We start from the raw sequence: 14974 nt of genomic DNA, 5'->3' as shown, positions 1-14974 counted from the left end.
GCTGCAGGGTGACTTGGACAGGTTAGGTGAGTCGGCAAACGCATGGCAGATGCAGTATAATGTGGATAAATGTGAGGCAGAATATTATCTGAATGGCGGCAGATTAGGAAAAGGGGAGGTGCAACGAGACCTGGATGTCATGGTACATCAGTCATTGAAAGTTGGCATGCAGGTACAGCAGGCGGTGAAGAAGGCAAATAGTATGTTGGCCTTCATAGCTAGAGGATTTGCGCATAGGAGCAGGGAGGTATTACTGTAGTTGAACAGGGCCTTAGTGAGGCCTCACCTTGAATATTGTGTTCAGTTTTGGTCTCCTAACCTTAGGAAGGACGTTCTTGCTATTGAGGGAGTGCAGCGAAGGTTCACCAGACTGATTCCCTGGATGGCAGGACTGACATATGAGGAGAGACTGGATCGACTGGGCCTGTATTCACTGTAGTTTAGAAGGATGAGAGGGGATCTCATAGAAACATATAAAATTCTGATGGAACTGGACAGGTTAGATGCAGGACGAATGTTCCCGATGTTGGGGAAGTCCAGAACCAGGGGGCATAATCTAAGGATAAGGGGTAAGCCATTTAGGACTGAGATGAGGAAAAACTTCTTCACTCAGAGAGTTGTTAACCTGTGGAATTCCCTACCGCAGAGAGTTGTTGATGCCAGTTCGTTGGATATATTCAAGAGGGAGTTAGATATGGCCCTGACGGCTAAAGGGATCAAGGGGTATGGAGAGAAAGCAGAAAAGGGGTACTTAGGTGAATGATCAGCCATGATCTTATTGAATGGTGGTGCAGGCTCGAAGGGCCGAATGGCCAACTCCTGCACCTATTTTCTATGTTTCTATGTTTCTAATAAAGGGGCCCTTAGGGAAGAGTGACCATAATATACTAGAATTTTATATTAAGTTTGAAAATGATTTAGTTAAATCCATAACTAGGTCTTAAATCTAAGCGTGGCTAACACGAGAAGTTAAAGATAGTATTAGATCAAAGGAAGAGGCTTATGTTGCCAAAAATGGTAGTAAGCCTGAGGATTGAAAGGATTTTAGAATTCAGCAAAGGAGGACCAAGAAATTGATAAAGAAAGGGAAAATAGAATATGAGAGTAAACTAGCAAGAGACATAAAAACAGACTGTAAATCTTCTATAGGTATGTAAAAAAAAAAGATTAGTGAAAGTAAATATGCGTCCCTTACAGGAGAAATTATAATAGGTAATAGGAAATGGCAAAGAAATTAAACAAATACTTTGTTTCTGTCTTCACAGAAGAAGATGCAAAAAAAACTCCCAGAAATAGTGGAGAACCAAGGGTCTAATGTGATTGAGGAACTGAAAGAAATTAGTATTAGTAAAAAAATAGTACTGGAGAAATTAATGGGATTGAAAGCCAATAAATCCCTTGGACCTGATGGCAGACATCCTAGGGGTTTGAAAGAGATGGCTATAGAGATAGTGGATGCATTGGTTGTCATCTTCCAAAATTCCATAGATTCTAAAATGGGTTCTGCAGATTGGAAGGCAGAAAATGTAACCCCGCTAAGAAAGGAGGGAGAGAGAAAATGGGGAACTACAGACCAGTTAGCCTGGCATCAGTAGTAGATAAAATGGTAGAATCTATTATTAAGGATGTGATAACAGGGCACTGAGAAAATAAGAATAGGATTGGGCAGAGTCAATACGGATTTATGAAAGGGGAATCATGTGTGACAAATCTGTTTGAATTTTTTGAGGTTGTAACTAGCAGAATAGATAAGTGAATGCTGTGTATTTGGATGTTCAGAAGGCATTCGATAAGGTGCCACACAAGAGGTTATTAAACAAAATGAGGGCTCATGGGATTGGGGGTAATATACTAGCATGGATTGAGGATTGGTTAATGGACAGAAAACAGAGAGTAGGAATAAGCGGGTCATTTACAGGTTAGGAGACTAACTAGTCGGGTATCACAAGGATCAGTGCTTGGGCCTCAATTATTCACAATCTATCAATGATTTGGATGAAAGGCCCAAATATATCCAAGTTTGCTGATGATACAAAGCTAGATGGGAATGTAAGTTGTGAGGAGAATGCAAAGAGGCTTCAAGAGGATATAGACAAGCTAAGTGAATGGGCAAGAACATGGCAAATAGAATATAATGTGGAGAAATGTGGTATGAAAAATAGAAAAGCAGAGTATTTCTTAAATGATGAGAGATTGGGAAATGTTGATGTTCAGAGGGACCTGGGTGTCCTTGTACATGAATCACTAAAAGTTAACATGAAGGTACAACAAGCAATTAAGAAAGCAAATGGTATGTTGGCCTTTATTTCGAGAGGATTTAAGTACAAATATGATGATGTCTTACTGCAATTATATAGGGCCCTGGTGAGACCACACCTGGAGTATTGTGTACAGTTTTGGTCTCCTTACCTAAGCAAGGATATGCTTGCCATAGAAGAAGTGCAACAAAGGTTCACCAAACTGATTCCTGGGATGGGGGAATTGTCCTATGAAGAGTGATTGATTAGACTAAGCCTACATTCTCGAGTGTTTCGAAGAATGAGAGGTGATCTCATTGAAACTTCTTACAGGGCTTGACAGGGTAGATGCTGGGAGGATGCTTCCCCTGGCTGGGGAGTCTAGAACCAGGGGTCACAGTCTCAGAATAAGGGGTAAGTCTTTTATAGCTGAAATGAGGAAAAATTTCTTCACTCAGTGGGTGGTGAATCTTTGGCATTCTCTACCCCAGAGGGCTGTGGATGCTCAGTCGTTGAGTATATTCAAGACAAGGATCAATAGATTTTTGGATATTAAGGGAATCAAGGGATATGGGAAGTGGAGAGTGGAGTTGAAGCAGAAGATCATCCATGATCTTATTGAATGGCAGAGTAGGTTCAAGGGGCCGAATGGCCTACTCCTGCTCTTATTTCGTATGTACTTATGTTCTTATCTTGATAACAGTAGTGATGTCATTGAACTTTTTCTATATTGTAGCTAAGCTAGCATTAACCTCTTTTGCAACCTCTTCCCAATGGCGATGGAGATGCTTCCTAGAGAGCTTTCTGCTCCTGGGTGAGGAGCAGGATTTTTCTCCCCCTGTTCACTGCCTGGACCAGGGCCTCCAAAGCAACATTGGAGAACCTGGAGGCCCAATTTGCAAATCTTGCAGCCATTTCTTTATTCAGAAGCGTTCCCTGCTGTCTTCAGCCAGAGTGCACTACCCTTTAAGAGTACTGGCTGTCTTTAAGTGCCGTCAGAGAAGCTTGATTCCCATCCTCCCCTAAACAACGCTCAGCCAATGAATAGTGTGGGCATCACTTGCTGCATGCCTGAGTCATTCTAACGAGCTGGCAGCAGCAAGTTAATGTGGTCCCTGCGATCATGTGAGCAGGTATGCACAGCATGTGCTCCACCGCTTGTACGTCCGAATTTCTAGATGGAACAAATCAACTGCTGAGAAAATATTTCATTGAAACAGACGTAATCCATAATTATGCATAAAATCATGTTTAGCATGTGATGTATCTGGGACAGCCAGCATTGATGTGACTGTGGGTGAGAAGGATGGGAAGGAGTCGGTATGATAGTGCCAGATTCAAATGAAGGAATGTTGTACTTTCAGCTGGCACAAGGCCAACTATGATGCAAGGTCTGTTACGTTTGATCTACAGGTTGTAAGCAGGAAGCAATCCCATATCATTATTTTTGTTGCTGTTATTCATGACAATTATTTTGATGATGATGATTTTTAACAGGGCATGAATTTTGAACCCTTATAGATGAGGGATGGCAATATTTGTTAATGCAACATTAAGTTCCAATAGTTTTAGGTGAAGTATAGCATGGATTAGATGCAATGTAAAGCCTTGTCTCAACTGTTGCATCAAACACTTCCGAGTCAGGTACAGCATTACCTTAGTGCAGGATAGAACGTCATCTAACTATACTGTTCCATCAAACAGTGTCAGATTATATGTAACACATGTTAGAGGTAGATTAAAGTTCTTTCTATATCATAATAAAGTATCTTAACTCCAGCCTCAGAAAAGCAGATCCCTATACTGTACCAGTGTGACATTAACATTTCCCACAGAGCCATGAAAGAGATTGCCAATGTAGTACCAATTTCTGCTGAATCAAGGGCAGTATAATGTGCCAAATATTGTGGTCGGAGGCTTCCCACGGGCGGATGCCTCCAACCACAAAAAAAATAATCCGGAAGTACCTGGTGGTCCCGTTCCAACATAGACTTTGGAATCCAGGCCTAGCTGCGCAGCCCAGTGCAGAAGCCCAGGAGCCTAAGCACTTCCTGGGATCACATGGGTCTGGAACACCAATCACAATGTAGTATTCCTATTCATAGTAATGGGAGCTCCGAGCTCCCATTATTGTCAATAAGAATACCCCTAAAAACAAAGAAAATACAAACATAAATTTAAAAAAAACTTCAGTTTTTAAAAATGAATAGAAATTAAATGTTTTAGAGAAAAAAATATTTTTTTGAACTTAAATAAAATGTTTTAATAGTGTTAAAAACAAACTTATCTTCATAGACAGCATTCCTAATATAAATATTGTTGGCTATGGAGAAGTCAGACTGAACACTGAGCTCAAAGTAAAGTGTGACCGTAGTTTTTTATTGCAAGTCTCCAGAGTGCCTCTCCAACCTGTGAAGCCTTCTTAAATACCTGTGCTCCCAAGGGATTATGGGATCCCTTGGGACCCCAGGCAATGAGCCCTCTGGTGGCTGTACAGAGTAAATACAAATCCACATATATAACAACATTCCCCCCCAAAGTCAATAGTGTAACTATTTACAACATGAGTCGGTCTGGGGCCCTTCTTGCCCTGGTTGTTCGTCTCAGTGTGAAAGCTGGTGTTGTTGAATCATTTGTTGGGCCCTCGCTGGGCAGCAGTGCAGCTGGCCTTGCTGGGCTGCCTGGTGTGTTGAGCCCTGCAGGGCTGCTGTGGATGATGGGTTCTGCTTCGTGGTCAACCGTGGTGTCGGTTGCCACTGGTGTGTATGTTGGGGGATCAAAAAAGGTAGGGTCCAAGGTGGGTTGCTCAGGGTAGTCTGTGAATCTGAGTTTGATTTGGTCCAAGTGTTTCAGGTGAATGAGTCCATTTGAAAGTTTGACCCGAATCACCCTGCTCCCCTCTTTGGGCACGACAGTGCCGGGAAGTCACTTGGGACCTTGTCCATAATTTAATACAAATGCAGGATCATTGACTTCAATCTCGCGTGACACATTTGCGCTATCATAGTATGCACTTTGTTGAAGCCGCCTGCTCTCTACCTGTTCATGTAGATCAGGATGAACTAACAAGAGCCTTGGCATAAGTGCTCTTTTCATAAGCAGTTCAGCAGGTGGGATCCCAGTCAGTGAGTGTGGTCTCGTGCGGACAGGCGAGTCCGCCGTGAGCCTTCAGTTACCCTCTTTAAGCCTTGATTGATGGTTTGCACTGCTCTCTCTGCCTGACCATTGGACACTGGTTTAAACGTGGCAGATGTGACATGTTTGATCCCTTTATGGGTCATGAATTCTTTGAACTCAGCATGGGTAAAACATGGCCCGTTGTCACTCATCAGGACATCGGGTAAGCAAACATGGCCCGCAGGCTTTCAGTGGTGGCAGCGGACGTGCTTGCCGAAATTATCTTACATTCAATCCACTTGGAGTACGTGTCTACAACCACAAGGAACATTTTACCCAAGAACGGGCCTGACGTGTACCCTAGATCACGGTTTGGAGGGCCAAGACCATAAACTTAGTGGTGCCTCCCTGGGTACATTGCTTAACTGCGAGCATGTGTTACATCTGTGAATGCAGGACTCTAAGTCGGCATCGATACCGTGCCATCACATGTGGGATCTGGCTGTCGCTTTCATCAATTCGATGCCTGGGTGGGTACTGTGTAGGTCATTGATGAAGGTGTCTCTGCCCTTCTTGGGGACCACTACCCGATTGCCCCACAGAAGGCAGTCTGCCAGTATAGACATTTCATCTTTGCGCCACTGGAATGGCTTTATCTCTTCCTGCATTTCCACTGGGACATTGGACCATCTTCCGTGAAGCACACAGCTTTTGACAAGAGATAATAAGGGGTCCTGGCTTGTCCAGATTTTGATCTGCCAGGCAGTGACAGGTGATTGCTCACTCTCAAATGCTTCCATAACCATGGCTAGATCTGCAGGCTGTGCCATTTCCACCCCCATGGTGGGCAATGGCAGCCTACTGAGAGCATCGGCGCAGTATTCTGTGCCTGGCCTGTCGCGGATGGCGTAGTTGTATGCAGACAACGTGAGAGCCCATCTCTGGATGCGGGCCGAAGCATTGGTATTTATCCCTTTACTCTCGGAGAACAGGGATATAAGTGGCTTATGGTCAGTTTCCAATTTGAATTTTAGCCCAAACAGGTATTGTTGCATTTTCTTTACCGCATAGAGACACGCTAATGCTTCTTTTTCAATCATGCTGTCGGCTCTCTCGGCCTTAGACAGAATCCTGGATGCAGTTTCCCGAAATCATTAGCTTGTTGCAATACACACCCGACGCCATATGACAATGCATCACATGTTAGTACCAAACGCTTACATGGATCATACAACACAAGCAATTTGTTTGAGCATAACAATTTTCTCGCTTTTACAAAGGCATTTTCTTGGCTTTTGCCCCAAACCCATTCACCCTCTTTTCGTAGTAAGACATGTCGTGGTTCTAGCAGGATGCTGAGACCTGGTAAGAAGTTACCAAAGTAGTTCAAGAGTCCCAGAAACGACCGCAGCTCCGTCACGTTCTGTGGCCTCGGTGCGTTCTCGATTGCCTCCGTCTTGGCATTGGTGGGCCTGATGCCGTCCGCCGCAATCCTCCTTCGGAGGAACTCCACTTCAGGTGCCAGGAAAATGCACTTCGAGCATTTTAACCTGAGCCCCACACAGTTGAGTCGATTAAGAACATCCTCCAGTTTCTGCAGGTGCTCGATTGTGTTCCGACCTGTGACCAAGATGTCGTCCTGGAAGACCACATTGTGCGAGACCGACTTCAGTAAGCGTTCCTTGTTTCTCTGGAATATTGCCGCTGCTGATCGGATTCCAAACAGGCATCTGTTATAAACAACAAGACCTTTGTGCGTGTTGATGCATGTGAGGGCCTTCGATGATTCCTGCAGTTCCTGCGTCATGTCGGCTGAAGTCAGATCCAGCTTCGTGAACATCTTTCCTCCCGCCAGCGTTGCAAAGAGGTCGTCGGCTTTTGGTAGTGGGTATTGGTCCTGCAAGGAGAAACGATTGATAGTTACTTTGTAATCGACACAGATTCTGACGGTGCCATCTCCCTTGAGGACTGGGACAATAGGACTGGCTCACTCGCTGAACTCGATCGGTGAAATGATGCCCTCTCGTTGCAACCAGTTTAGCTCGATCTCTACCCTTTCTCTCATCATGTACGGAACTGCTCTCACCTTGTGATGGATGGGTCACGCCCCCGGAATTAGGTGGATCTGCACCTTTGCTCCTTGGAATTTCCCGATGCCTGGTTCGAACAGCGAAGGAAATTTGTTTAAGACCTGGGCACACAAAGGGTCGTCAGCGGGCGATAGCACTCGGACGTCGTCCCAGTTCCAGCGTATCTTTCCCAGCCAGCTCCTGCCAAGCAGCATAGGACCATTGCCCGGTACCACCCAGAGTGGTAGCTTGTGCACCGCTCCATCGTAGGAGACCTTTACGGTAGCACTGCCGATTACAGGAATCAGTTCTTTCGTGTAAGTTCTTAGTCTCGTGCGAACTGGAGTTAAGGCTGGCCTTGAGCCCTTGTTGCACCACAACCTTTCGAAAGTCTTTTTGCCCACGATGGACTGGCTCGCACCCATGTCCAGCTCCATTGACACCGGGAGTCCATTTAGTTCAACATTCAGCATTACCGGGGGACAATTCGTGGTGAATGTGTGCACCCCATGTATCTCTGCCTCCTCTATCTGAGGCTCTGGTTCATCGTGATCCTCCGTGGATCTATCCTCCTCTGCAACATGGTGGTTTGCAGGTTTAACAGGCTTAGCAGCTTGCCTGCACACTCATTGGAGGTGTCCCATTGTTCCACAGCCCTTGCAAACATACCCTTTGAATCAGCATGAATGGAAATGATGGTCACCCCCGCAGCGCCAACAAGGTGTTAATGGCCTTGCATTCATCACCCTTCATGGTGGACTCTGAGACATCTGCGGACGTGCAGATGTCTCCGTGTGACCTGCCCCGTACATTACGATTTGAAAACAACATCACTTTGTTCACAGTACTTGTAGCAGCACTCATGTGCTGAGAGATTAGCTTAGTATTGTCACTGGTAACAATGAACGCCTGAGCTATCACTATGGCCTTACTCAAGGTTGGGGTCTCTAGGGTCAAAAGCTTGCGAAGTATGGTTTCGTGGCCAATGCCAAGTATGAAAAAGTCTCTGAGCATGTGCTCCAAATGTCCTTCAAATTCGCAATGTCCTGCAAGGCGTCTCAGCTCAGCGACATAACTCGCCACTTCCTGACCTTCAGACCTTTTGTAGAACCGATACCTCGCCATCAGAACACTTTCCTTCGGGTTCAAATGCTCTCGGACCAGTGTGCACAAATCGTTGTATGATTTCTGCGTGGGTTTCACTGGAGTGAGCAGATTCTTCATGAGGCCATATGTTGGTGCCCCACAGACGGTGAGGAGGATCGCTCTACCTTTGGCAGCGCTCTCTTCCCCATCTAGCTCGTTGGCTACGAAGTATTGGTCGAGTTGCTCCACAAAAGTTTCCCAATCATCTCCCTCCGAAAACTTCTCCAGGATGCCCACTGTTCTCTGCATCTTTTTCTCCATACACAACAACTGGCGACGAAATACAGATAGCGAACCCAGAGTCAGACTGAACACTGTGAGCACAAAGTAAAGTGTGACCTTAGTCTTTTATTGCAGGTCTTCAGAATGCCTCTCCAACCTGTGAAGCCTTCTTAAATACCTGTGCTCCCATGGGATTATGGGATCCTTTGGGACTCCGGGGAATGAGCTCTCTGGTGGCTGCACAGGGTAAATAGAAGTCCACATGTATAATAAAAATAAATAACGACATTTATTTATTCGATCTTTTAAAACTCTTACACTGGTAAAGGCAGGCCTTACTCCTGCTTTGACCGTATAAGAGTTTGAAGAACATTCGCTGGGTAGTGTTGGACAAATAGCCCAATCTCTGCCCGCAAAGGCCCTTCGCCCGGGGATACGTTGGATCTGTGAAAAAACATTTTGACAGATCGCAAGTTCTGGGTTAAGGCGCATGCACTTCGCACGCCTAAACCCGGAACTTGTGGGGCCTCTTCAGGCGTGTGCGCACATCATACGCACCCGGAGAAACCAAAATTTACGGTTCAATACTTTTTTAATTCGTTCCGGTACATGAGCGTCGTTGGCAAGGCGAACTTCTTGAGTGTTGTTGGAGTGCACTCATCCAGGCAAGTGGAGAGTATTCCATCACATTCCTAATTTGTGCCTTGTAAATGGTGGAACGGCTTTGGGGAGTCAGGAGTTGAGACACTCGCCGCAGAATACCCAGTGTCTGACCCACTCTTGTTGCCACAGTATTTATGTGGCTGGTCCAGTTAATTTTCTGGTCAATAGTGACCCCCAATATGTTGGGAGATTCAACGATGGTAATGCCGTTGAATATCAAAGGGAGGTGGTTAGACTCTCGTTAGTTGGAGATGGTCATTACCTGGCACTTGCATGGCCCGAATGTTACTTGCCATTAATCAGCCCAAGCCTGAATGTTGTCCAGATCTTGCTGCATATTGGCATGGACTGCTTCATTTTCTGAGGAACTGCGAATAGAACTGAACACTGTGCAGTCATCAGCGAACATTCACACTTCTGGCCTAATGATGGAGGAAAGTTCATTGTTGAAGCAGCTGAAGTGGGCTGGGTCTGGGACACTGCCCTGAGGAGCTCCTGCATCGATGTCCTGGGACTGCGGATTGACCTCCAACAACCACAACCATCTTCCTTTGTGTTAGATATGACTCTAGCCAGTGGAGAGTTTTCCCCCTGATTCCCTTTGACTTCAATTTTACTAAGGCTCCTTGATGCCACATTTGGTCAAATGCTGCCTTAATCTTAAGGGCAGTTACTCTCGCTCTCAGCTCACCTCTGGAATTCAACTCTTTTGTCCATGTTTGGATCAAGGCTGTAATGAGGTCTGGAGCTGAGTGATCCTGGCGGAACCCAAACTGGGCATCAGTGAGCAGGTTATTGGTGAGTAAGTGCCACTTGGCAGCACTGTCAATGACACCTTCCATCACTTTGCTGATGATTGAGTGTAAACTGATGGAATGGCAATTGGCCAGATTTGATTTGTCCTGCTTTTTGTGGACAGGATATACCTGGGCAGTTTTCCACATTGTCTGATAGATGCCAGTGTTGTAGCTGTACTGGAACAGCTTGGCTAGAGGCATGGCTAGTTCTGGAGCACATGTCTTCAGCATGACAGCCGGGATGTTGTCGTTGCCCATAGCCTTTGCTGTATCCAGTGCGCTCAGCTGCTTTTTGATACCACGTGAGGTGAATCAAATTGGCTGAAGAATGTCTTCTGTGATGGTGGGGACCTCAGGAGGAGGCTGATATGAATCATCCATGTGGCACTTCTGGCTGAAGATGGTTGCAAATGCTTCAGCCTTGTCTTTTATACTCACATACTGGGCTCCGCCATCATTGAGGATATTCATGGAGCCTTCTCCTCCCATTAGTTGTTTAATTGTTCACCACCATTCACGACTGCATGTGGCAGGACTGCAGATCTTTGATCTGATCCGTTGATTGTGGGATCACTTAGCTCTGTTTATAGCATGCTGCTTCTGCTGCTTAGCAAGCATGTAGTCCTGTGTTGAAGCTTCCCCAATTTAGTACCTCATATTTTACTACGCCTGGTGCTGCTCCTGGCATGCTCTTCTGTACTCCTCATTGAACGAGGGTTGGTCCCGGGCTTGATGGTCATGATAGAGTGAGGGATATGCTGGGCCATGAGGTTACATATTCTGGAATACAATTCTGCTGCTGTTGATGGCTTACAGCGCCTCATAGTTTGAGCTGCTAGATCTGTTCTGAATCTATCAAATTTAGCATGGTGGTAGTGCCACACAACATGATGGAGGGTATCCTCAGTGTGAAGACGGAACTTCGTCTCCACAAGGACTGTAGTGATCACTGCTACCAATGCTGCCATGGACAGATGCATCTGCGACAGGTAAATTGGTGAGAATTAGATCAAGTAGGGTCTCTCGCCACCTGCAGCAGGCCCAGTCTGGCAGCTATGTCCTTCAGGACTTGGCCAACTCAGTCAGTAGTGGTGCTGCTGAGCCACTCTTGGTGATGGACATCGATGTCCCCCACCCAAAATACATTCTGTGTCCTTGCTACCCTCAGTGGCGTTCAACATGGAGGAGTACTGATTCATCAGCTGAGGGAGGGTGGTAGATGATAATCTGCAGGAGGTTTCCTTGTCCATGCTTGACCTGAAGCCATGAGACTTCATGCGGTCTGGAGTCAATGTTGAGGACTCCCAGGGCCACTCCCCCCCTGACTGTATACCACTGTGCCGGCAACTTGGGTGGGTCCGTCCTTCTGGTGGGACAGGATATACCCAGGGATGGTGATGGAGGTATCTGGGACATTGTCTGAATGGTATGAGTAGCACAGTATCATTACGAACTGCATTTGGATGACCCCAAGTTTATTTCTCATAGTATTCTTATAGCTATCCTTTTGATTTGAACCGACATCTCAGGGGTGAAAGAGCACTCGAACCCAGAAAAGTAATTTCTTAAATGCAGTTAATTGATGTTATAATGAAGATAGTGTCCATTGCAGTACCATTCTGTTTTACCTGCTTTTGTCACACAAAGCTACCTTATTCTGAGTATTTACTTCAAAATACTTGTAACAGGTTGTTACAAAGTTTGAGGGGGCGAAATTGAGCTCCTGTGTGCCTCCAGGTGTGCTAACAGGTCGCAAATGGGTTTTCGCCCAGGTGGGGAGGGCGCAACCGGCTCCTGCGAAATTGCACGGGATTTAGCGGAGACGCAAATCCAGCAGCGCCCCACTCCCACCGGTAGCTCCCGGGATACTATCGACATGCGCAACGACCCATTCTCGCCCCGCGGCAGAAATTAGGCAGCACCCCATGACGCCTCCACAGGCGATGTCAGCGCCAGCCTCGTAGGTCAAAAATTAAAGGGGAGGTGTGCGACGCCTTTTTTTTCTGACGGTCTTTTCTGCGGTATTTCATAGGCTTCTGTGCTGGGCTGCGGAGAGATCGCGTAGTGCTGCAAACTATGTGCACGCAAGGCCTGGTCCCAGCCCTGAGAGGAAGTGGAGCGCCTGACATTTTACTCCTCTTCCTCTTGGGGATGGTAATACCAATTTCGCGGCCGGGGCGGGACTTTTGCGCCAGGCGCAGGAAGACCTGCCACGCCTCGGTTACCACCCCCCAAGCGAGGCGATACCGAATTTTCACCCCTGAATTTCTTGTGCCTTTCACTTAAAGACTAGAATGTGGGCCTGATTCTCACCACCTTAGCGGCAACTGTTAAGGTCGGTATCATGAAAGAAATTACATCCACCTCGCTTCCGCCCATTTCTGGTGCTGGCTGCGCCAGTCGCCATATTGGTGAGGGCAAAAAAAGAGGTGTTGTTTACCTTTGTTTGAAGCAGGCGTTAGTTCATTAACATGTTCAAAAAAGTGCCCCGAACATCTGCTTCTGCTACCTCTGACAAATATGACTTGCGTCTGAGGCAGCCAGTGTCAGCACCTCTGGGAAAACAAACGCTAAACAGCACCAAATTAAAAAAAGATAAGTACTAACCATTATCATCTCCAATCTCACTCTCCACTCCAACCTCCCTCTGACCCTGGCCCCCTGGCCCCGACCACCTCCCCCTCTACCCCCCCGCTCCATTCCTGGATTTCTTGCAAATTGATCAGATGAACTCCTCCATTTTTCTTCTTGCTTAAGCAAAACATTATGGCATGATCTGCTAATATAGAAAGTTTTAAGAGAATATTAATTGATTTGCCATGTCAGAAACCCAAACTTTGCTTATTGAAGCTATCACAACTTTCATATTTAATTTGAACATATTCTTCTGAAGGATGCATTTGTATGTTTATGTAGTACTTTAGTTCTTATTGAATATTACCATTGCATGTTACTACTTAGATATATGTATTGCTTGTTTTAGCTCGTAAACCTCTAATCTGTAAGTTAATATCTGCCATTTTGAGGAGTTTGGTAGTCTTTGTTAAATTTAGTAAACAGATTACTGCAAATGGGATAATTGTACTTTGGGATTATATATTTCTGTGATGACAACATATGGAAAAGGTATAGATTCCAGATCACAGTCTGCTAATAGGAACTTCTATTAGACCATTAAGAATCAGAAGTGGGTTTCATTAAAGCCCAAAATTGTTAGATATGTGCAGGAGATTTGAAACTCGTAGTTAAACATGGCAGTGCCGATGGAAGAAACAGAATCGTATGGCAAAACAGACGATAGTATAGTTTATAATAAAAACAGCTGGGTTGCATAGAATGCCATGGGGGTGTAACAGAATCTCACAGTGCAGATAATGAGCTTCACTCTCACTGTTCATGACATCATTTAAATCCCTCGAGTATATCACAGATGTAAGACAAATGCCAAGCTAATTATTATATATTGGATAATGCTTTACTAATAGAGTGTTACAAGACTGCAACACATGTGGCCCATGGCAGAGTCGGGTGTAAGGTAGCCATTGATTTAAATTCATGACAACAGGTTTAGGAGCAAATGTCTTTGCTGCTAGGCTGCTACATGGTTTGCAAGACTGTGCCAAAAGCAGGAAATGTTATTATTCATTTTAGAAAAATGTCATATATGTTTGTGTGATTATAATGCTCCCCACTATGTGTGGGAGTGAATGTTTTATCCTCTATCAAGTTTTGGCTGCACAGCACCTAACGGTCAGGTATTTGTGAAGCCAAAACAATCGAGCATATACTATTGAATAAACTGACAGGTTTTAAAAGGCAAAGCTAAATAAAGGAAAGAAGATGGATTCGATGCATAGCCTGGCACTGCCACCAGCAACTGGAAGCCCACCAGTCATGGTCAGAAAGGAACAACTCATGTCACTGCATGGTGTAATATATGCACCTGTGAGTATGCTCACAGGTTGGTTGAGCTGTTGAGTTGGGAGTGGCTTAGCCAGTCACGTGATGTTCACAAGATTCAATAAAACCCCAGCCAGTTGGGTTCAGAGGATCCACGATGAGGCAAATATATTTATTTTACCTTATCCATCACGAAGATCATAATATCGCCCGGGTCTGCCCCGTCTCAGCTCATCTGCTGCTGAAACCCTCATCCATGCTTTTGTTATCTCCAAACTCGACTATTCCAATGATTTCCTGGTCGGCCTCTGATCCTCCACCCTCCATTAACTTTGATCTCGTCCAAAACTCTGCTGCACTATCCTACCTCGCACCAAGTCCCATTCACAGATCACACCTGTGCTCGCTGTCCTACATTACCTCCGGTCCCCAATTGTCTCAACATTAAAATTCTCACTCTCATGGTCAAAGCAAACCGAGGGCTAAATACTGCAGAATCTCTAGAGGAGTAGAGAAGGTCCAGGGGTGAAATTAAAAAGGATATTAGGAAAGCAAAGAGAGAGCATGAAAAATTCTTGACAAACAAAATCGGGGGAAACCCAAAGATGTTTTATAAATATATTAAGAGCAAGAGGATAACTAATGAAAAAGTAGGGCCTATTAGAGACCATGAGGGTAATCTGTGTTGGAGGCGGAAGATGTGGGTATGGTTATTAATGAATACTTTGCGTCTGTTTTCACAAAAGAGAGGGGTGATGCAGACATTACTATCGAGGAGAAGAAGTGTGAAATATTAGATAAATAAACATAGTGGGAGAAGAGG

General features: G+C 45.3%; 1 protein-coding gene across 1 annotated transcript in view; it reads left to right on the top strand.

Annotated features, from left to right (window-relative positions):
- Positions 1 to 14974, top strand: part of LOC139262068 (BTB/POZ domain-containing protein KCTD16-like) — a 368918-nt gene that overhangs the window by 227511 nt on the left and 126433 nt on the right. The gene's annotated exons all lie outside the window — the stretch shown is intronic.

Source organism: Pristiophorus japonicus, chromosome 4, assembly GCF_044704955.1.
Source record: "Pristiophorus japonicus isolate sPriJap1 chromosome 4, sPriJap1.hap1, whole genome shotgun sequence".
Classification (NCBI taxonomy): domain Eukaryota; kingdom Metazoa; phylum Chordata; class Chondrichthyes; family Pristiophoridae; genus Pristiophorus; species Pristiophorus japonicus.
Note: the sequence above shows the minus strand (reverse complement) of the source record. Positions and strands in the feature narration are given on the sequence as shown.